The 22,867-nt window shown below is 46.1% G+C and overlaps 10 non-coding genes and 1 pseudogene across 10 annotated transcripts; all 11 read right to left on the bottom strand.

Moving 5' to 3' along the window:
* Nucleotides 1-4: 4 nt before the first annotated feature.
* LOC130336151 (U2 spliceosomal RNA) lies at nt 5-195 on the bottom strand. The gene has a single exon (XR_008877626.1). It is a non-coding gene; the product is annotated as a U2 spliceosomal RNA (small nuclear RNA).
* Nucleotides 196-2,288: 2,093 nt separating this feature from the next.
* Nucleotides 2,289-2,479, bottom strand: LOC130336150 (U2 spliceosomal RNA). The gene has a single exon (XR_008877625.1). It is a non-coding gene; the product is annotated as a U2 spliceosomal RNA (small nuclear RNA).
* Nucleotides 2,480-4,573: 2,094 nt separating this feature from the next.
* Nucleotides 4,574-4,764, bottom strand: LOC130336149 (U2 spliceosomal RNA). Its single transcript, XR_008877624.1, has one exon. It is a non-coding gene; the product is annotated as a U2 spliceosomal RNA (small nuclear RNA).
* A 2,085-nt stretch (nt 4,765-6,849) lies between these two features.
* Nucleotides 6,850-7,040, bottom strand: LOC130336148 (U2 spliceosomal RNA). Its single transcript, XR_008877623.1, has one exon. It is a non-coding gene; the product is annotated as a U2 spliceosomal RNA (small nuclear RNA).
* Nucleotides 7,041-9,135: 2,095 nt separating this feature from the next.
* On the bottom strand, nt 9,136-9,326 carry LOC130336146 (U2 spliceosomal RNA). Its single transcript, XR_008877622.1, has one exon. It is a non-coding gene; the product is annotated as a U2 spliceosomal RNA (small nuclear RNA).
* Nucleotides 9,327-11,412: 2,086 nt separating this feature from the next.
* On the bottom strand, nt 11,413-11,603 carry LOC130336145 (U2 spliceosomal RNA). The gene has a single exon (XR_008877621.1). It is a non-coding gene; the product is annotated as a U2 spliceosomal RNA (small nuclear RNA).
* Nucleotides 11,604-13,690: 2,087 nt separating this feature from the next.
* On the bottom strand, nt 13,691-13,881 carry LOC130336144 (U2 spliceosomal RNA). Its single transcript, XR_008877620.1, has one exon. It is a non-coding gene; the product is annotated as a U2 spliceosomal RNA (small nuclear RNA).
* A 2,089-nt stretch (nt 13,882-15,970) lies between these two features.
* Nucleotides 15,971-16,161, bottom strand: LOC130336143 (U2 spliceosomal RNA). Its single transcript, XR_008877619.1, has one exon. It is a non-coding gene; the product is annotated as a U2 spliceosomal RNA (small nuclear RNA).
* Nucleotides 16,162-18,247: 2,086 nt separating this feature from the next.
* On the bottom strand, nt 18,248-18,438 carry LOC130336141 (U2 spliceosomal RNA). The gene has a single exon (XR_008877617.1). It is a non-coding gene; the product is annotated as a U2 spliceosomal RNA (small nuclear RNA).
* A 2,089-nt stretch (nt 18,439-20,527) lies between these two features.
* LOC130336095 (U2 spliceosomal RNA) lies at nt 20,528-20,721 on the bottom strand. The gene has a single exon (XR_008877584.1). It is a non-coding gene; the product is annotated as a U2 spliceosomal RNA (small nuclear RNA).
* A 690-nt stretch (nt 20,722-21,411) lies between these two features.
* Nucleotides 21,412-21,571, bottom strand: LOC130336106 (U2 spliceosomal RNA; annotated as a pseudogene).
* Nucleotides 21,572-22,867: the final 1,296 nt, after the last annotated feature.

The raw sequence follows: 22,867 nt of genomic DNA, 5'->3' as shown, positions 1-22,867 counted from the left end.
AAGGGGGTGGTGCACTGTACCCGAAGATACTGCCATATCGGGTCAATGCATAGGGCGACGGAAGCAAGCTTCGAAATCGGCCCCCGTTCTCAAAAATCCATTTAATATATGGTCCCCAGATAGGGGACGTATCAGATATTAAACTGATAAGAACAGATACTACACTTGATCTTAGCCAAAAGGCCGAGAAGCGATAACCGTGAAAGGGGCGGGCCCAACAAGGTGCCCTTCATGGGCACTATCACTGCTTGCTGTCAGGGAGGCTGCCAGACAATTTTCCATGCACACTCTGGGCTGGGGGGCAGTCAACCACCAGTACACACAGCAGAACCTAAACCCATACCATTATTGCTAAGCAGCAAGACAGGGGCCCATTGCACTCCCACGGGGCCTTTTTAAATGCAATCCATAACCCGGATTTGCCAGGAACCCTTCTTACTCCTCCTACTTGCATGTGACACTGGGCTTAGGATCTGCATAGGAAACACACACACAAGCACACACCTACCTTTGTTGCCTGCAGATGCCTCCTTGGCTGTCCCCAAACGGTATCAAACCAACACCCACGGGAAGCTGTAAGCATAGAGGACATGCCTGCACCCCATTGGACTTACCTGTGTGGGTTAAATCCGGGTTATTTGACAACCTATGGCGGTGATGGTTCTGCTCAGGCAGAGCAGTGCTGATGCTCCTCATAAAGCTGTCGCTGCTGTGAAGGTTCTAGGTGACATCACAAATCCCTATGGTTACATACACAACAAAGCTGGGTTGTTGTTGTTTACACTCTGCAAGGCCTGTGGAAGTGAGTGACATCATAGCACTGTAGTTCTGAGGGTTCTAGATGGATGCAACAATCTCCTGTTGCTTCTATGAAGGCCATAATAGACGACATCACCAAACAGCTCCATAGTCACATACACAGCAAAGGAGAGATATTGTTTACACCTAGTGATGTCAGTGGTATTGAGTGACATCACAGCACAGTGCTAAGGCTCCTGGGCCTGGACACAGCAGCGGCTGCAATATCTCAACGGAGAATACGTTTATATATATGTGTGTGTGTGCGCATATATATATATATATATATATATATATATATATATATATATATTTCTCCGCCGAAATCACTTTTAAACCCATTTCCACCTTTTTTTCCCTTCTCTTCCTCTTACATTTTTTTTTACGTTTTTTTACGTTTTTCTCCTTTTCGCCTCTTTTCTGGGCGTATTATTCTTCTTTTTCTTCTTTTTTTTCGTCTAATGCATACCCCATCAGTGCAGCAATGCTTATTCAATACCGCCAGCAGATGGAGACACTGGGGGATAATTTTCTAAGGATTTATACTGATTTTTCCTGTCTGAATTTGTCGCACAGAAAGTTGCAGGCCAAATATGTGTGACATTTCTGCGACTTTAGCTTCTAGAGCATTTTTACAACATTATACATAGGTGCTGAATACATAAAAAGCGACTGTTCAGCGACAGACAAGTCGCATCGGCTGAAAGTAGGCCAGAATGTCAGTCCATGTTGGAGCAGGTTTAGATACAGTCTAAAGTATAGATCTCAAAGTCTGTGCACAGAATTTAGCAAGGACCTCGCACCTTCTAATGCATCAGGTAGGTGCACAATAGCATAGCCTAACCCTCTGTACTTTGGTCTATATTGATGCGGGACATAGACAGCCAGCTGATGACCAATCCATTAGTGCAATGGATGGCTGGAAGCATTTGTCTTTGCCTTTGCAATACCACAGAAGCAATGCATGGTCAATGTACAGCAATGACACACCTGTGTGAACAGCCAGGAGACCCCCCCCCCCCCCCCCATGTTATGTTACATAGTTACATAGTTAGTACGGTCGAAAAAAGACATATGTCCATCAAGTTCAACCAGGGAATTAAGGGGTAGGGGTGTGGCGCGATATTGGGGAAGGGATGAGATTTTATATTTCTTCATAAGCATTAATCTTATTTTGTCAATTAGGAACATTCAGCACCCACCCGCTATCAAGGCAGCTGCCTATCATGTCATGCCCTACCTGCACAGGTGTGCTGGCTACTCAAATGATCCAATTAAGGAGGCCATTTAGTCAGCAGCAGCAGAAGTCCTGTGCCTGGACGCTCCAACAGCGGCCAGACACAAGCAGAAGCAGAAGCAGCAGAAGCAGCAGCAGCACCACCTTTTGTTTTTTGGCTGCAGCAGCAGCAAGGCCCACAGGGCTGGCTAGCTGGCTAGCCAGCAAGCAGGTAGCAATGAAAGTAGGAATCTTTCTTTTTAACCCTGTAAGGGGGTGGTGCACTGTACCCGAAGATACTGCCATATCGGGTCAATGCATAGGGCGACGGAAGCAAGCTTCGAAATCGGCCCCCGTTCTCAAAAATCCATTTAATATATGGTCCCCAGATAGGGGACGTATCAGATATTAAACTGATAAGAACAGATACTACACTTGATCTTAGCCAAAAGGCCGAGAAGCGATAACCGTGAAAGGGGCGGGCCCAACAAGGTGCCCTTCATGGGCACTATCACTGCTTGCTGTCAGGGAGGCTGCCAGACAATTTTCCATGCACACTCTGGGCTGGGGGGCAGTCAACCACCAGTACACACAGCAGAACCTAAACCCATACCATTATTGCTAAGCAGCAAGACAGGGGCCCATTGCACTCCCACGGGGCCTTTTTAAATGCAATCCATAACCCGGATTTGCCAGGAACCCTTCTTACTCCTCCTACTTGCATGTGACACTGGGCTTAGGATCTGCATAGGAAACACACACACAAGCACACACCTACCTTTGTTGCCTGCAGATGCCTCCTTGGCTGTCCCCAAACGGTATCAAACCAACACCCACGGGAAGCTGTAAGCATAGAGGACATGCCTGCACCCCATTGGACTTACCTGTGTGGGTTAAATCCGGGTTATTTGACAACCTATGGCGGTGATGGTTCTGCTCAGGCAGAGCAGTGCTGATGCTCCTCATAAAGCTGTCGCTGCTGTGAAGGTTCTAGGTGACATCACAAATCCCTATGGTTACATACACAACAAAGCTGGGTTGTTGTTGTTTACACTCTGCAAGGCCTGTGGAAGTGAGTGACATCATAGCACTGTAGTTCTGAGGGTTCTAGATGGATGCAACAATCTCCTGTTGCTTCTATGAAGGCCATAATAGACGACATCACCAAACAGCTCCATAGTCACATACACAGCAAAGGAGAGATGTTGTTTACACCTAGTGATGTCAGTGGTATTGAGTGACATCACAGCACAGTGCTAAGGCTCCTGGGCCTGGACACAGCAGCGGCTGCAATATCTCAACGGAGAATACGTTTATATATATGTGTGTGTGTGCGCGTATATATATATATATATATATATATATATATATATATATATATATTTCTCCGCCGAAATCACTTTTAAACCCATTTCCACCTTTTTTTCCCTTCTCTTCCTCTTACTTTTTTTTCACGTTTTTTTACGTTTTTCTCCTTTTCGCCTCTTTTCTGGGCGTATTATTCTTCTTTTTCTTCTTTTTTTTCGTCTAATGCATACCCCATCAGTGCAGCAATGCTTATTCAATACCGCCAGCAGATGGAGACACTGGGGGATAATTTTCTAAGGATTTATACTGATTTTTCCTGTCTGAATTTGTCGCACAGAAAGTTGCAGGCCAAATATGTGTGACATTTCTGCGACTTTAGCTTCTAGAGCATTTTTACAACATTATACATAGGTGCTGAATACATAAAAAGCGACTGTTCAGCGACAGACAAGTCGCATCGGCTGAAAGTAGGCCAGAATGTCAGTCCATGTTGGAGCAGGTTTAGATACAGTCTAAAGTATAGATCTCAAAGTCTGTGCACAGAATTTAGCAAGGGCCTCGCACCTTCTGATGCATCAGGTAGGTGCACAATAGCATAGCCTAACCCTCTGTACTTTGGTCTATATTGATGCGGGACATAGACAGCCAGCTGATGACCAATCCATTAGTGCAATGGATGGCTGGAAGCATTTGTCTTTGCCTTTGCAATACCACAGAAGCAATGCATGGTCAATGTACAGCAATGACACACCTGTGTGAACAGCCAGGAGACCCCCCCCCCCCCCCCCATGTTATGTTACATAGTTACATAGTTAGTACGGTCGAAAAAAGACATATGTCCATCAAGTTCAACCAGGGAATTAAGGGGTAGGGGTGTGGCGCGATATTGGGGAAGGGATGAGATTTTATATTTCTTCATAAGCATTAATCTTATTTTGTCAATTAGGAACATTCAGCACCCACCCGCTATCAAGGCAGCTGCCTATCATGTCATGCCCTACCTGCACAGGTGTGCTGGCTACTCAAATGATCCAATTAAGGAGGCCATTTAGTCAGCAGCAGCAGAAGTCCTGTGCCTGGACGCTCCAACAGCGGCCAGACACAAGCAGAAGCAGAAGCAGCAGAAGCAGCAGCAGCACCACCTTTTGTTTTTTGGCTGCAGCAGCAGCAAGGCCCACAGGGCTGGCTAGCTGGCTAGCCAGCAAGCAGGTAGCAATGAAAGTAGGAATCTTTCTTTTTAACCCTGTAAGGGGGTGGTGCACTGTACCCGAAGATACTGCCATATCGGGTCAATGCATAGGGCGACGGAAGCAAGCTTCGAAATCGGCCCCCGTTCTCAAAAATCCATTTAATATATGGTCCCCAGATAGGGGACGTATCAGATATTAAACTGATAAGAACAGATACTACACTTGATCTTAGCCAAAAGGCCGAGAAGCGATAACCGTGAAAGGGGCGGGCCCAACAAGGTGCCCTTCATGGGCACTATCACTGCTTGCTGTCAGGGAGGCTGCCAGACAATTTTCCATGCACACTCTGGGCTGGGGGGCAGTCAACCACCAGTACACACAGCAGAACCTAAACCCATACCATTATTGCTAAGCAGCAAGACAGGGGCCCATTGCACTCCCACGGGGCCTTTTTAAATGCAATCCATAACCCGGATTTGCCAGGAACCCTTCTTACTCCTCCTACTTGCATGTGACACTGGGCTTAGGATCTGCATAGGAAACACACACACAAGCACACACCTACCTTTGTTGCCTGCAGATGCCTCCTTGGCTGTCCCCAAACGGTATCAAACCAACACCCACGGGAAGCTGTAAGCATAGAGGACATGCCTGCACCCCATTGGACTTACCTGTGTGGGTTAAATCCGGGTTATTTGACAACCTATGGCGGTGATGGTTCTGCTCAGGCAGAGCAGTGCTGATGCTCCTCATAAAGCTGTCGCTGCTGTGAAGGTTCTAGGTGACATCACAAATCCCTATGGTTACATACACAACAAAGCTGGGTTGTTGTTGTTTACACTCTGCAAGGCCTGTGGAAGTGAGTGACATCATAGCACTGTAGTTCTGAGGGTTCTAGATGGATGCAACAATCTCCTGTTGCTTCTATGAAGGCCATAATAGACGACATCACCAAACAGCTCCATAGTCACATACACAGCAAAGGAGAGATGTTGTTTACACCTAGTGATGTCAGTGGTATTGAGTGACATCACAGCACAGTGCTAAGGCTCCTGGGCCTGGACACAGCAGCGGCTGCAAAATCTTAACGGAGAATACGTTTATATATATGTTTGTGTGTGCGCGTATATATATATATATATATATATATATATATATATATATTTCTCCGCCGAAATCACTTTTAAACCCATTTCCACCTTTTTTTCCCTTCTCTTCCTCTTACTTTTTTTTCACGTTTTTTTACGTTTTTCTCCTTTTCGCCTCTTTTCTGGGCGTATTATTCTTCTTTTTCTTCTTTTTTTTCGTCTAATGCATACCCCATCAGTGCAGCAATGCTTATTCAATACCGCCAGCAGATGGAGACACTGGGGGATAATTTTCTAAGGATTTATACTGATTTTTCCTGTCTGAATTTGTCGCACAGAAAGTTGCAGGCCAAATATGTGTGACATTTCTGCGACTTTAGCTTCTAGAGCATTTTTACAACATTATACATAGGTGCTGAATACATAAAAAGCGACTGTTCAGCGACAGACAAGTCGCATCGGCTGAAAGTAGGCCAGAATGTCAGTCCATGTTGGAGCAGGTTTAGATACAGTCTAAAGTATAGATCTCAAAGTCTGTGCACAGAATTTAGCAAGGACCTCGCACCTTCTGATGCATCAGGTAGGTGCACAATAGCATAGCCTAACCCTCTGTACTTTGGTCTATATTGATGCGGGACATAGACAGCCAGCTGATGACCAATCCATTAGTGCAATGGATGGCTGGAAGCATTTGTCTTTGCCTTTGCAATACCACAGAAGCAATGCATGGTCAATGTACAGCAATGACACACCTGTGTGAACAGCCAGGAGACCCCCCCCCCCCCCATGTTATGTTACATAGTTACATAGTTAGTACGGTCGAAAAAAGACATATGTCCATCAAGTTCAACCAGGGAATTAAGGGGTAGGGGTGTGGCGCGATATTGGGGAAGGGATGAGATTTTATATTTCTTCATAAGCATTAATCTTATTTTGTCAATTAGGAACATTCAGCACCCACCCGCTATCAAGGCAGCTGCCTATCATGTCATGCCCTACCTGCACAGGTGTGCTGGCTACTCAAATGATCCAATTAAGGAGGCCATTTAGTCAGCAGCAGCAGAAGTCCTGTGCCTGGACGCTCCAACAGCGGCCAGACACAAGCAGAAGCAGAAGCAGCAGAAGCAGCAGCAGCACCACCTTTTGTTTTTTGGCTGCAGCAGCAGCAAGGCCCACAGGGCTGGCTAGCTGGCTAGCCAGCAAGCAGGTAGCAATGAAAGTAGGAATCTTTCTTTTTAACCCTGTAAGGGGGTGGTGCACTGTACCCGAAGATACTGCCATATCGGGTCAATGCATAGGGCGACGGAAGCAAGCTTCGAAATCGGCCCCCGTTCTCAAAAATCCATTTAATATATGGTCCCCAGATAGGGGACGTATCAGATATTAAACTGATAAGAACAGATACTACACTTGATCTTAGCCAAAAGGCCGAGAAGCGATAACCGTGAAAGGGGCGGGCCCAACAAGGTGCCCTTCATGGGCACTATCACTGCTTGCTGTCAGGGAGGCTGCCAGACAATTTTCCATGCACACTCTGGGCTGGGGGGCAGTCAACCACCAGTACACACAGCAGAACCTAAACCCATACCATTATTGCTAAGCAGCAAGACAGGGGCCCATTGCACTCCCACGGGGCCTTTTTAAATGCAATCCATAACCCGGATTTGCCAGGAACCCTTCTTACTCCTCCTACTTGCATGTGACACTGGGCTTAGGATCTGCATAGGAAACACACACACAAGCACACACCTACCTTTGTTGCCTGCAGATGCCTCCTTGGCTGTCCCCAAACGGTATCAAACCAACACCCACGGGAAGCTGTAAGCATAGAGGACATGCCTGCACCCCATTGGACTTACCTGTGTGGGTTAAATCCGGGTTATTTGACAACCTATGGCGGTGATGGTTCTGCTCAGGCAGAGCAGTGCTGATGCTCCTCATAAAGCTGTCGCTGCTGTGAAGGTTCTAGGTGACATCACAAATCCCTATGGTTACATACACAACAAAGCTGGGTTGTTGTTGTTTACACTCTGCAAGGCCTGTGGAAGTGAGTGACATCATAGCACTGTAGTTCTGAGGGTTCTAGATGGATGCAACAATCTCCTGTTGCTTCTATGAAGGCCATAATAGACGACATCACCAAACAGCTCCATAGTCACATACACAGCAAAGGAGAGATGTTGTTTACACCTAGTGATGTCAGTGGTATTGAGTGACATCACAGCACAGTGCTAAGGCTCCTGGGCCTGGACACAGCAGCGGCTGCAATATCTCAACGGAGAATACGTTTATATATATGTGTGTGTGTGCGCGTATATATATATATATATATATATATATATATATATATATATATATATATATATTTCTCCGCCGAAATCACTTTTAAACCCATTTCCACCTTTTTTTCCCTTCTCTTCCTCTTACTTTTTTTTCACGTTTTTTTACGTTTTTCTCCTTTTCGCCTCTTTTCTGGGCGTATTATTCTTCTTTTTCTTCTTTTTTTTCGTCTAATGCATACCCCATCAGAGCAGCAATGCTTATTCAATACCGCCAGCAGATGGAGACACTGGGGGATAATTTTCTAAGGATTTATACTGATTTTTCCTGTCTGAATTTGTCGCACAGAAAGTTGCAGGCCAAATATGTGTGACATTTCTGCGACTTTAGCTTCTAGAGCATTTTTACAACATTATACATAGGTGCTGAATACATAAAAAGCGACTGTTCAGCGACAGACAAGTCGCATCGGCTGAAAGTAGGCCAGAATGTCAGTCCATGTTGGAGCAGGTTTAGATACAGTCTAAAGTATAGATCTCAAAGTCTGTGCACAGAATTTAGCAAGGGCCTCGCACCTTCTGATGCATCAGGTAGGTGCACAATAGCATAGCCTAACCCTCTGTACTTTGGTCTATATTGATGCGGGACATAGACAGCCAGCTGATGACCAATCCATTAGTGCAATGGATGGCTGGAAGCATTTGTCTTTGCCTTTGCAATACCACAGAAGCAATGCATGGTCAATGTACAGCAATGACACACCTGTGTGAACAGCCAGGAGACCCCCCCATGTTATGTTACATAGTTACATAGTTAGTACGGTCGAAAAAAGACATATGTCCATCAAGTTCAACCAGGGAATTAAGGGGTAGGGGTGTGGCGCGATATTGGGGAAGGGATGAGATTTTATATTTCTTCATAAGCATTAATCTTATTTTGTCAATTAGGAACATTCAGCACCCACCCGCTATCAAGGCAGCTGCCTATCATGTCATGCCCTACCTGCACAGGTGTGCTGGCTACTCAAATGATCCAATTAAGGAGGCCATTTAGTCAGCAGCAGCAGAAGTCCTGTGCCTGGACGCTCCAACAGCGGCCAGACACAAGCAGAAGCAGAAGCAGCAGAAGCAGCAGCAGCACCACCTTTTGTTTTTTGGCTGCAGCAGCAGCAGCAAGGCCCACAGGGCTGGCTAGCTGGCTAGCCAGCAAGCAGGTAGCAATGAAAGTAGGAATCTTTCTTTTTAACCCTGTAAGGGGGTGGTGCACTGTACCCGAAGATACTGCCATATCGGGTCAATGCATAGGGCGACGGAAGCAAGCTTCGAAATCGGCCCCCGTTCTCAAAAATCCATTTAATATATGGTCCCCAGATAGGGGACGTATCAGATATTAAACTGATAAGAACAGATACTACACTTGATCTTAGCCAAAAGGCCGAGAAGCGATAACCGTGAAAGGGGCGGGCCCAACAAGGTGCCCTTCATGGGCACTATCACTGCTTGCTGTCAGGGAGGCTGCCAGACAATTTTCCATGCACACTCTGGGCTGGGGGGCAGTCAACCACCAGTACACACAGCAGAACCTAAACCCATACCATTATTGCTAAGCAGCAAGACAGGGGCCCATTGCACTCCCACGGGGCCTTTTTAAATGCAATCCATAACCCGGATTTGCCAGGAACCCTTCTTACTCCTCCTACTTGCATGTGACACTGGGCTTAGGATCTGCATAGGAAACACACACACAAGCACACACCTACCTTTGTTGCCTGCAGATGCCTCCTTGGCTGTCCCCAAACGGTATCAAACCAACACCCACGGGAAGCTGTAAGCATAGAGGACATGCCTGCACCCCATTGGACTTACCTGTGTGGGTTAAATCCGGGTTATTTGACAACCTATGGCGGTGATGGTTCTGCTCAGGCAGAGCAGTGCTGATGCTCCTCTTAAAGCTGTCGTCGCTGTGAAGGTTCTAGGTGACATCACAAATCCCTATGGTTACATACACAACAAAGCTGGGTTGTTGTTGTTTACACTCTGCAAGGCCTGTGGAAGTGAGTGACATCATAGCACTGTAGTTCTGAGGGTTCTAGATGGATGCAACAATCTCCTGTTGCTTCTATGAAGGCCATAATAGACGACATCACCAAACAGCTCCATAGTCACATACACAGCAAAGGAGAGATGTTGTTTACACCTAGTGATGTCAGTGGTATTGAGTGACATCACAGCACAGTGCTAAGGCTCCTGGGCCTGGACACAGCAGCGGCTGCAATATCTCAACGGAGAATACGTTTATATATATGTGTGTGTGTGCGCGTATATATATATATATATATATATATATATATATATATTTCTCCGCCGAAATCACTTTTAAACCCATTTCCACCTTTTTTTCCCTTCTCTTCCTCTTACTTTTTTTTCACGTTTTTTTACGTTTTTCTCCTTTTCGCCTCTTTTCTGGGCGTATTATTCTTCTTTTTCTTCTTTTTTTTCGTCTAATGCATACCCCATCAGTGCAGCAATGCTTATTCAATACCGCCAGCAGATGGAGACACTGGGGGATAATTTTCTAAGGATTTATACTGATTTTTCCTGTCTGAATTTGTCGCACAGAAAGTTGCAGGCCAAATATGTGTGACATTTCTGCGACTTTAGCTTCTAGAGCATTTTTACAACATTATACATAGGTGCTGAATACATAAAAAGCGACTGTTCAGCGACAGACAAGTCGCATCGGCTGAAAGTAGGCCAGAATGTCAGTCCATGTTGGAGCAGGTTTAGATACAGTCTAAAGTATAGATCTCAAAGTCTGTGCACAGAATTTAGCAAGGGCCTCGCACCTTCTGATGCATCAGGTAGGTGCACAATAGCATAGCCTAACCCTCTGTACTTTGGTCTATATTGATGCGGGACATAGACAGCCAGCTGATGACCAATCCATTAGTGCAATGGATGGCTGGAAGCATTTGTCTTTGCCTTTGCAATACCACAGAAGCAATGCATGGTCAATGTACAGCAATGACACACCTGTGTGAACAGCCAGGAGACCCCCCCCCCCCCCCCCATGTTATGTTACATAGTTACATAGTTAGTACGGTCGAAAAAAGACATATGTCCATCAAGTTCAACCAGGGAATTAAGGGGTAGGGGTGTGGCGCGATATTGGGGAAGGGATGAGATTTTATATTTCTTCATAAGCATTAATCTTATTTTGTCAATTAGGAACATTCAGCACCCACCCGCTATCAAGGCAGCTGCCTATCATGTCATGCCCTACCTGCACAGGTGTGCTGGCTACTCAAATGATCCAATTAAGGAGGCCATTTAGTCAGCAGCAGCAGAAGTCCTGTGCCTGGACGCTCCAACAGCGGCCAGACACAAGCAGAAGCAGAAGCAGCAGAAGCAGCAGCAGCACCACCTTTTGTTTTTTGGCTGCAGCAGCAGCAAGGCCCACAGGGCTGGCTAGCTGGCTAGCCAGCAAGCAGGTAGCAATGAAAGTAGGAATCTTTCTTTTTAACCCTGTAAGGGGGTGGTGCACTGTACCCGAAGATACTGCCATATCGGGTCAATGCATAGGGCGACGGAAGCAAGCTTCGAAATCGGCCCCCGTTCTCAAAAATCCATTTAATATATGGTCCCCAGATAGGGGACGTATCAGATATTAAACTGATAAGAACAGATACTACACTTGATCTTAGCCAAAAGGCCGAGAAGCGATAACCGTGAAAGGGGCGGGCCCAACAAGGTGCCCTTCATGGGCACTATCACTGCTTGCTGTCAGGGAGGCTGCCAGACAATTTTCCATGCACACTCTGGGCTGGGGGGCAGTCAACCACCAGTACACACAGCAGAACCTAAACCCATACCATTATTGCTAAGCAGCAAGACAGGGGCCCATTGCACTCCCACGGGGCCTTTTTAAATGCAATCCATAACCCGGATTTGCCAGGAACCCTTCTTACTCCTCCTACTTGCATGTGACACTGGGCTTAGGATCTGCATAGGAAACACACACACAAGCACACACCTACCTTTGTTGCCTGCAGATGCCTCCTTGGCTGTCCCCAAACGGTATCAAACCAACACCCACGGGAAGCTGTAAGCATAGAGGACATGCCTGCACCCCATTGGACTTACCTGTGTGGGTTAAATCCGGGTTATTTGACAACCTATGGCGGTGATGGTTCTGCTCAGGCAGAGCAGTGCTGATGCTCCTCATAAAGCTGTCGCTGCTGTGAAGGTTCTAGGTGACATCACAAATCCCTATGGTTACATACACAACAAAGCTGGGTTGTTGTTGTTTACACTCTGCAAGGCCTGTGGAAGTGAGTGACATCATAGCACTGTAGTTCTGAGGGTTCTAGATGGATGCAACAATCTCCTGTTGCTTCTATGAAGGCCATAATAGACGACATCACCAAACAGCTCCATAGTCACATACACAGCAAAGGAGAGATGTTGTTTACACCTAGTGATGTCAGTGGTATTGAGTGACATCACAGCACAGTGCTAAGGCTCCTGGGCCTGGACACAGCAGCGGCTGCAATATCTCAACGGAGAATACGTTTATATATATGTGTGTGTGTGCGCGTATATATATATATATATATATATATATATATATATATATATATTTCTCCGCCGAAATCACTTTTAAACCCATTTCCACCTTTTTTTCCCTTCTCTTCCTCTTACTTTTTTTTCACGTTTTTTTACGTTTTTCTCCTTTTCGCCTCTTTTCTGGGCGTATTATTCTTCTTTTTCTTCTTTTTTTTCGTCTAATGCATACCCCATCAGTGCAGCAATGCTTATTCAATACCGCCAGCAGATGGAGACACTGGGGGATAATTTTCTAAGGATTTATACTGATTTTTCCTGTCTGAATTTGTCGCACAGAAAGTTGCAGGCCAAATATGTGTGACATTTCTGCGACTTTAGCTTCTAGAGCATTTTTACAACATTATACATAGGTGCTGAATACATAAAAAGCGACTGTTCAGCGACAGACAAGTCGCATCGGCTGAAAGTAGGCCAGAATGTCAGTCCATGTTGGAGCAGGTTTAGATACAGTCTAAAGTATAGATCTCAAAGTCTGTGCACAGAATTTAGCAAGGGCCTCGCACCTTCTGATGCATCAGGTAGGTGCACAATAGCATAGCCTAACCCTCTGTACTTTGGTCTATATTGATGCGGGACATAGACAGCCAGCTGATGACCAATCCATTAGTGCAATGGATGGCTGGAAGCATTTGTCTTTGCCTTTGCAATACCACAGAAGCAATGCATGGTCAATGTACAGCAATGACACACCTGTGTGAACAGCCAGGAGACCCCCCCCCCCCATGTTATGTTACATAGTTACATAGTTAGTACGGTCGAAAAAAGACATATGTCCATCAAGTTCAACCAGGGAATTAAGGGGTAGGGGTGTGGCGCGATATTGGGGAAGGGATGAGATTTTATATTTCTTCATAAGCATTAATCTTATTTTGTCAATTAGGAACATTCAGCACCCACCCGCTATCAAGGCAGCTGCCTATCATGTCATGCCCTACCTGCACAGGTGTGCTGGCTACTCAAATGATCCAATTAAGGAGGCCATTTAGTCAGCAGCAGCAGAAGTCCTGTGCCTGGACGCTCCAACAGCGGCCAGACACAAGCAGAAGCAGAAGCAGCAGAAGCAGCAGCAGCACCACCTTTTGTTTTTTGGCTGCAGCAGCAGCAAGGCCCACAGGGCTGGCTAGCTGGCTAGCCAGCAAGCAGGTAGCAATGAAAGTAGGAATCTTTCTTTTTAACCCTGTAAGGGGGTGGTGCACTGTACCCGAAGATACTGCCATATCGGGTCAATGCATAGGGCGACGGAAGCAAGCTTCGAAATCGGCCCCCGTTCTCAAAAATCCATTTAATATATGGTCCCCAGATAGGGGACGTATCAGATATTAAACTGATAAGAACAGATACTACACTTGATCTTAGCCAAAAGGCCGAGAAGCGATAACCGTGAAAGGGGCGGGCCCAACAAGGTGCCCTTCATGGGCACTATCACTGCTTGCTGTCAGGGAGGCTGCCAGACAATTTTCCATGCACACTCTGGGCTGGGGGGCAGTCAACCACCAGTACACACAGCAGAACCTAAACCCATACCATTATTGCTAAGCAGCAAGACAGGGGCCCATTGCACTCCCACGGGGCCTTTTTAAATGCAATCCATAACCCGGATTTGCCAGGAACCCTTCTTACTCCTCCTACTTGCATGTGACACTGGGCTTAGGATCTGCATAGGAAACACACACACAAGCACACACCTACCTTTGTTGCCTGCAGATGCCTCCTTGGCTGTCCCCAAACGGTATCAAACCAACACCCACGGGAAGCTGTAAGCATAGAGGACATGCCTGCACCCCATTGGACTTACCTGTGTGGGTTAAATCCGGGTTATTTGACAACCTATGGCGGTGATGGTTCTGCTCAGGCAGAGCAGTGCTGATGCTCCTCATAAAGCTGTCGCTGCTGTGAAGGTTCTAGGTGACATCACAAATCCCTATGGTTACATACACAACAAAGCTGGGTTGTTGTTGTTTACACTCTGCAAGGCCTGTGGAAGTGAGTGACATCATAGCACTGTAGTTCTGAGGGTTCTAGATGGATGCAACAATCTCCTGTTGCTTCTATGAAGGCCATAATAGACGACATCACCAAACAGCTCCATAGTCACATACACAGCAAAGGAGAGATATTGTTTACACCTAGTGATGTCAGTGGTATTGAGTGACATCACAGCACAGTGCTAAGGCTCCTGGGCCTGGACACAGCAGCGGCTGCAATATCTCAACGGAGAATACGTTTATATATATGTGTGTGTGTGCGCATATATATATATATATATATATATATATATATATATATATATATTTCTCCGCCGAAATCACTTTTAAACCCATTTCCACCTTTTTTTCCCTTCTCTTCCTCTTACTTTTTTTTCACGTTTTTTTACGTTTTTCTCCTTTTCGCCTCTTTTCTGGGCGTATTATTCTTCTTTTTCTTCTTTTTTTTCGTCTAATGCATACCCCATCAGTGCAGCAATGCTTATTCAATACCGCCAGCAGATGGAGACACTGGGGGATAATTTTCTAAGGATTTATACTGATTTTTCCTGTCTGAATTTGTCGCACAGAAAGTTGCAGGCCAAATATGTGTGACATTTCTGCGACTTTAGCTTCTAGAGCATTTTTACAACATTATACATAGGTGCTGAATACATAAAAAGCGACTGTTCAGCGACAGACAAGTCGCATCGGCTGAAAGTAGGCCAGAATGTCAGTCCATGTTGGAGCAGGTTTAGATACAGTCTAAAGTATAGATCTCAAAGTCTGTGCACAGAATTTAGCAAGGACCTCGCACCTTCTGATGCATCAGGTAGGTGCACAATAGCATAGCCTAACCCTCTGTACTTTGGTCTATATTGATGCGGGACATAGACAGCCAGCTGATGACCAATCCATTAGTGCAATGGATGGCTGGAAGCATTTGTCTTTGCCTTTGCAATACCACAGAAGCAATGCATGGTCAATGTACAGCAATGACACACCTGTGTGAACAGCCAGGAGACCCCCCCCCCCCCCATGTTATGTTACATAGTTACATAGTTAGTACGGTCGAAAAAAGACATATGTCCATCAAGTTCAACCAGGGAATTAAGGGGTAGGGGTGTGGCGCGATATTGGGGAAGGGATGAGATTTTATATTTCTTCATAAGCATTAATCTTATTTTGTCAATTAGGAACATTCAGCACCCACCCGCTATCAAGGCAGCTGCCTATCATGTCATGCCCTACCTGCACAGGTGTGCTGGCTACTCAAATGATCCAATTAAGGAGGCCATTTAGTCAGCAGCAGCAGAAGTCCTGTGCCTGGACGCTCCAACAGCGGCCAGACACAAGCAGAAGCAGAAGCAGCAGAAGCAGCAGCAGCACCACCTTTTGTTTTTTGGCTGCAGCAGCAGCAAGGCCCACAGGGCTGGCTAGCTGGCTAGCCAGCAAGCAGGTAGCAATGAAAGTAGGAATCTTTCTTTTTAACCCTGTAAGGGGGTGGTGCACTGTACCCGAAGATACTGCCATATCGGGTCAATGCATAGGGCGACGGAAGCAAGCTTCGAAATCGGCCCCCGTTCTCAAAAATCCATTTAATATATGGTCCCCAGATAGGGGACGTATCAGATATTAAACTGATAAGAACAGATACTACACTTGATCTTAGCCAAAAGGCCGAGAAGCGATAACCGTGAAAGGGGCGGGCCCAACAAGGTGCCCTTCATGGGCACTATCACTGCTTGCTGTCAGGGAGGCTGCCAGACAATTTTCCATGCACACTCTGGGCTGGGGGGCAGTCAACCACCAGTACACACAGCAGAACCTAAACCCATACCATTATTGCTAAGCAGCAAGACAGGGGCCCATTGCACTCCCACGGGGCCTTTTTAAATGCAATCCATAACCCGGATTTGCCAGGAACCCTTCTTACTCCTCCTACTTGCATGTGACACTGGGCTTAGGATCTGCATAGGAAACACACACACAAGCACACACCTACCTTTGTTGCCTGCAGATGCCTCCTTGGCTGTCCCCAAACGGTATCAAACCAACACCCACGGGAAGCTGTAAGCATAGAGGACATGCCTGCACCCCATTGGACTTACCTGTGTGGGTTAAATCCGGGTTATTTGACAACCTATGGCGGTGATGGTTCTGCTCAGGCAGAGCAGTGCTGATGCTCCTCATAAAGCTGTCGCTGCTGTGAAGGTTCTAGGTGACATCACAAATCCCTATGGTTACATACACAACAAAGCTGGGTTGTTGTTGTTTACACTCTGCAAGGCCTGTGGAAGTGAGTGACATCATAGCACTGTAGTTCTGAGGGTTCTAGATGGATGCAACAATCTCCTGTTGCTTCTATGAAGGCCATAATAGACGACATCACCAAACAGCTCCATAGTCACATACACAGCAAAGGAGAGATGTTGTTTACACCTAGTGATGTCAGTGGTATTGAGTGACATCACAGCACAGTGCTAAGGCTCCTGGGCCTGGACACAGCAGCGGCTGCAATATCTCAACGGAGAATACGTTTATATATATGTGTGTGTGTGCGCGTATATATATATATATATATATATATATATATATATATATATATATATTTCTCCGCCGAAATCACTTTTAAACCCATTTCCACCTTTTTTTCCCTTCTCTTCCTCTTACTTTTTTTTCACGTTTTTTTACGTTTTTCTCCTTTTCGCCTCTTTTCTGGGCGTATTATTCTTCTTTTTCTTCTTTTTTTTCGTCTAATGCATACCCCATCAGTGCAGCAATGCTTATTCAATACCGCCAGCAGATGGAGACACTGGGGGATAATTTTCTAAGGATTTATACTGATTTTTCCTGTCTGAATTTGTCGCACAGAAAGTTGCAGGCCAAATATGTGTGACATTTCTGCGACTTTAGCTTCTAGAGCATTTTTACAACATTATACATAGGTGCTGAATACATAAAAAGCGACTGTTCAGCGACAGACAAGTCGCATCGGCTGAAAGTAGGCCAGAATGTCAGTCCATGTTGGAGCAGGTTTAGATACAGTCTAAAGTATAGATCTCAAAGTCTGTGCACAGAATTTAGCAAGGGCCTCGCACCTTCTGATGCATCAGGTAGGTGCACAATAGCATAGCCTAACCCTCTGTACTTTGGTCTATATTGATGCGGGACATAGACAGCCAGCTGATGACCAATCCATTAGTGCAATGGATGGCTGGAAGCATTTGTCTTTGCCTTTGCAATACCACAGAAGCAATGCATGGTCAATGTACAGCAATGACACACCTGTGTGAACAGCCAGGAGACCCCCCCATGTTATGTTACATAGTTACATAGTTAGTACGGTCGAAAAAAGACATATGTCCATCAAGTTCAACCAGGGAATTAAGGGGTAGGGGTGTGGCGCGATATTGGGGAAGGGATGAGATTTTATATTTCTTCATAAGCATTAATCTTATTTTGTCAATTAGGAACATTCAGCACCCACCCGCTATCAAGGCAGCTGCCTATCATGTCATGCCCTACCTGCACAGGTGTGCTGGCTACTCAAATGATCCAATTAAGGAGGCCATTTAGTCAGCAGCAGCAGAAGTCCTGTGCCTGGACGCTCCAACAGCGGCCAGACACAAGCAGAAGCAGAAGCAGCAGAAGCAGCAGCAGCACCACCTTTTGTTTTTTGGCTGCAGCAGCAGCAAGGCCCACAGGGCTGGCTAGCTGGCTAGCCAGCAAGCAGGTAGCAATGAAAGTAGGAATCTTTCTTTTTAACCCTGTAAGGGGGTGGTGCACTGTACCCGAAGATACTGCCATATCGGGTCAATGCATAGGGCGACGGAAGCAAGCTTCGAAATCGGCCCCCGTTCTCAAAAATCCATTTAATATATGGTCCCCAGATAGGGGACGTATCAGATATTAAACTGATAAGAACAGATACTACACTTGATCTTAGCCAAAAGGCCGAGAAGCGATAACCGTGAAAGGGGCGGGCCCAACAAGGTGCCCTTCATGGGCACTATCACTGCTTGCTGTCAGGGAGGCTGCCAGACAATTTTCCATGCACACTCTGGGCTGGGGGGCAGTCAACCACCAGTACACACAGCAGAACCTAAACCCATACCATTATTGCTAAGCAGCAAGACAGGGGCCCATTGCACTCCCACGGGGCCTTTTTAAATGCAATCCATAACCCGGATTTGCCAGGAACCCTTCTTACTCCTCCTACTTGCATGTGACACTGGGCTTAGGATCTGCATAGGAAACACACACACAAGCACACACCTACCTTTGTTGCCTGCAGATGCCTCCTTGGCTGTCCCCAAACGGTATCAAACCAACACCCACGGGAAGCTGTAAGCATAGAGGACATGCCTGCACCCCATTGGACTTACCTGTGTGGGTTAAATCCGGGTTATTTGACAACCTATGGCGGTGATGGTTCTGCTCAGGCAGAGCAGTGCTGATGCTCCTCTTAAAGCTGTCGTCGCTGTGAAGGTTCTAGGTGACATCACAAATCCCTATGGTTACATACACAACAAAGCTGGGTTGTTGTTGTTTACACTCTGCAAGGCCTGTGGAAGTGAGTGACATCATAGCACTGTAGTTCTGAGGGTTCTAGATGGATGCAACAATCTCCTGTTGCTTCTATGAAGGCCATAATAGACGACATCACCAAACAGCTCCATAGTCACATACACAGCAAAGGAGAGATGTTGTTTACACCTAGTGATGTCAGTGGGATTGAGTGACATCACAGCACAGTGCTAAGGCTCCTGGGCCTGGACACAGCAGCGGCTGCAATATCTCAACGGAGAATACGTTTATATATATGTGTGTGTGTGCGCGTATATATATATATATATATATATATATATATATATATATATATATTTCTCCGCCGAAATCACTTTTAAACCCATTTCCACCTTTTTTTCCCTTCTCTTCCTCTTACTTTTTTTTCACGTTTTTTTACGTTTTTCTCCTTTTCGCCTCTTTTCTGGGCGTATTATTCTTCTTTTTCTTCTTTTTTTTCGTCTAATGCATACCCCATCAGTGCAGCAATGCTTATTCAATACCGCCAGCAGATGGAGACACTGGGGGATAATTTTCTAAGGATTTATACTGATTTTTCCTGTCTGAATTTGTCGCACAGAAAGTTGCAGGCCAAATATGTGTGACATTTCTGCGACTTTAGCTTCTAGAGCATTTTTACAACATTATACATAGGTGCTGAATACATAAAAAGCGACTGTTCAGCGACAGACAAGTCGCATCGGCTGAAAGTAGGCCAGAATGTCAGTCCATGTTGGAGCAGGTTTAGATACAGTCTAAAGTATAGATCTCAAAGTCTGTGCACAGAATTTAGCAAGGGCCTCGCACCTTCTGATGCATCAGGTAGGTGCACAATAGCATAGCCTAACCCTCTGTACTTTGGTCTATATTGATGCGGGACATAGACAGCCAGCTGATGACCAATCCATTAGTGCAATGGATGGCTGGAAGCATTTGTCTTTGCCTTTGCAATACCACAGAAGCAATGCATGGTCAATGTACAGCAATGACACACCTGTGTGAACAGCCAGGAGACCCCCCCCCCCCATGTTATGTTACATAGTTACATAGTTAGTACGGTCGAAAAAAGACATATGTCCATCAAGTTCAACCAGGGAATTAAGGGGTAGGGGTGTGGCGCGATATTGGGGAAGGGATGAGATTTTATATTTCTTCATAAGCATTAATCTTATTTTGTCAATTAGGAACATTCAGCACCCACCCGCTATCAAGGCAGCTGCCTATCATGTCATGCCCTACCTGCACAGGTGTGCTGGCTACTCAAATGATCCAATTAAGGAGGCCATTTAGTCAGCAGCAGCAGAAGTCCTGTGCCTGGACGCTCCAACAGCGGCCAGACACAAGCAGAAGCAGAAGCAGCAGAAGCAGCAGCAGCACCACCTTTTGTTTTTTGGCTGCAGCAGCAGCAAGGCCCACAGGGCTGGCTAGCTGGCTAGCCAGCAAGCAGGTAGCAATGAAAGTAGGAATCTTTCTTTTTAACCCTGTAAGGGGGTGGTGCACTGTACCCGAAGATACTGCCATATCGGGTCAATGCATAGGGCGACGGAAGCAAGCTTCGAAATTGGCCCCCGTTCTCAAAAATCCATTTAATATATGGTCCCCAGATAGGGGACGTATCAGATATTAAACTGATAAGAACAGATTTTTTATTTTTTTTATTTTTTTTTTTTATCTAAAGCCGAGGAACGTGCTTTCGATTCACCCAAAGTGCAAGAAAAAGTGCAAACGTGTTACACTAAAAAAACGTGCACAAAGGATGCGGTCTATCGCAAGCCCTTCTCCGATAGGAGAGAGGCCCCCCAACAAACCTTACCCTTCGCCTCCGGACCAAAAGGTACCTGCGAGGTTCCAGGTTCGATGTCCCTTTTCGCCGAAGCTACTAGGGGACCACAAATGCTCCCGGCATCCCCCTTGGCGTTAGCCAAGGTATCTGCCCGCAGAGCCGATTACGGTAGGTACCCTGCCAAGCAGGAGTACCCGGGGTGTTTGCAGGGAGGTGCAGAACCTAATGGCCACACACACCTCCCCTAGACCGCCAGGAGGGACACCCAGAAGGGCTACCGCATCCTGACAAATCCTGTGAACACACAACACGCAAAAAGTGACACAGTGACGAAAAATAAATAAATAAGTGAATGTGTGCAGATATACTGCCCGGACATCCGGCCGGATCTATAAAAATTTCTCTGATCCTAGCCAGAAGGCCGGGAATCAAGAGGTGAGTGCCACAAGGTGAAGAGATTATGGTGCCCGTGCTTCAACTCAGTGAGTCTATCCTCCCAGTGAGTTTCGGCACCTCGGGGTCACCACTCCCCGAGGCACAAAAGTACCTCGGCTCTAGACCCTCTCAGCCTCATGGCGAGACCCGGAGGGAACAGGTCACATCGGGGCAGCCGTCGAGCTGATTCCTCAGAACCAGCCCCGGAAAGCCCTGGTACACCTGCATCCTCCATGCAGCACCCATCCCCACCAGCATGAAAACTGATAAGAACAGATACTACACTTGATCTTAGCCAAAAGGCCGAGAAGCGATAACCGTGAAAGGGGCGGGCCCAACAAGGTGCCCTTCATGGGCACTATCACTGCTTGCTGTCAGGGAGGCTGCCAGACAATTTTCCATGCACACTCTGGGCTGGGGGGCAGTCAACCACCAGTACACACAGCAGAACCTAAACCCATACCATTATTGCTAAGCAGCAAGACAGGGGCCCATTGCACTCCCACGGGGCCTTTTTAAATGCAATCCATAACCCGGATTTGCCAGGAACCCTTCTTACTCCTCCTACTTGCATGTGACACTGGGCTTAGGATCTGCATAGGAAACACACACACAAGCACACACCTACCTTTGTTGCCTGCAGATGCCTCCTTGGCTGTCCCCAAACGGTATCAAACCAACACCCACGGGAAGCTGTAAGCATAGAGGACATGCCTGCACCCCATTGGACTTACCTGTGTGGGTTAAATCCGGGTTATTTGACAACCTATGGCGGTGATGGTTCTGCTCAGGCAGAGCAGTGCTGATGCTCCTCATAAAGCTGTCGCTGCTGTGAAGGTTCTAGGTGACATCACAAATCCCTATGGTTACATACACAACAAAGCTGGGTTGTTGTTGTTTACACTCTGCAAGGCCTGTGGAAGTGAGTGACATCATAGCACTGTAGTTCTGAGGGTTCTAGATGGATGCAACAATCTCCTGTTGCTTCTATGAAGGCCATAATAGACGACATCACCAAACAGCTCCATAGTCACATACACAGCAAAGGAGAGATGTTGTTTACACCTAGTGATGTCAGTGGTATTGAGTGACATCACAGCACAGTGCTAAGGCTCCTGGGCCTGGACACAGCAGCGGCTGCAATATCTCAACGGAGAATACGTTTATATATATGTGTGTGTGTGCGCGTATATATATATATATATATATATATATATATATATATATATTTCTCCGCCGAAATCACTTTTAAACCCATTTCCACCTTTTTTTCCCTTCTCTTCCTCTTACTTTTTTTTCACGTTTTTTTACGTTTTTCTCCTTTTCGCCTCTTTTCTGGGCGTATTATTCTTCTTTTTCTTCTTTTTTTTCGTCTAATGCATACCCCATCAGTGCAGCAATGCTTATTCAATACCGCCAGCAGATGGAGACACTGGGGGATAATTTTCTAAGGATTTATACTGATTTTTCCTGTCTGAATTTGTCGCACAGAAAGTTGCAGGCCAAATATGTGTGACATTTCTGCGACTTTAGCTTCTAGAGCATTTTTACAACATTATACATAGGTGCTGAATACATAAAAAGCGACTGTTCAGCGACAGACAAGTCGCA

Source organism: Hyla sarda, unplaced genomic scaffold, assembly GCF_029499605.1.
Source record: "Hyla sarda isolate aHylSar1 unplaced genomic scaffold, aHylSar1.hap1 scaffold_467, whole genome shotgun sequence".
NCBI lineage: Eukaryota > Metazoa > Chordata > Amphibia > Anura > Hylidae > Hyla > Hyla sarda.
The sequence above is the reverse complement of the archived record's forward strand: the minus strand, read 5'-3'. Positions and strand labels throughout refer to the sequence as shown.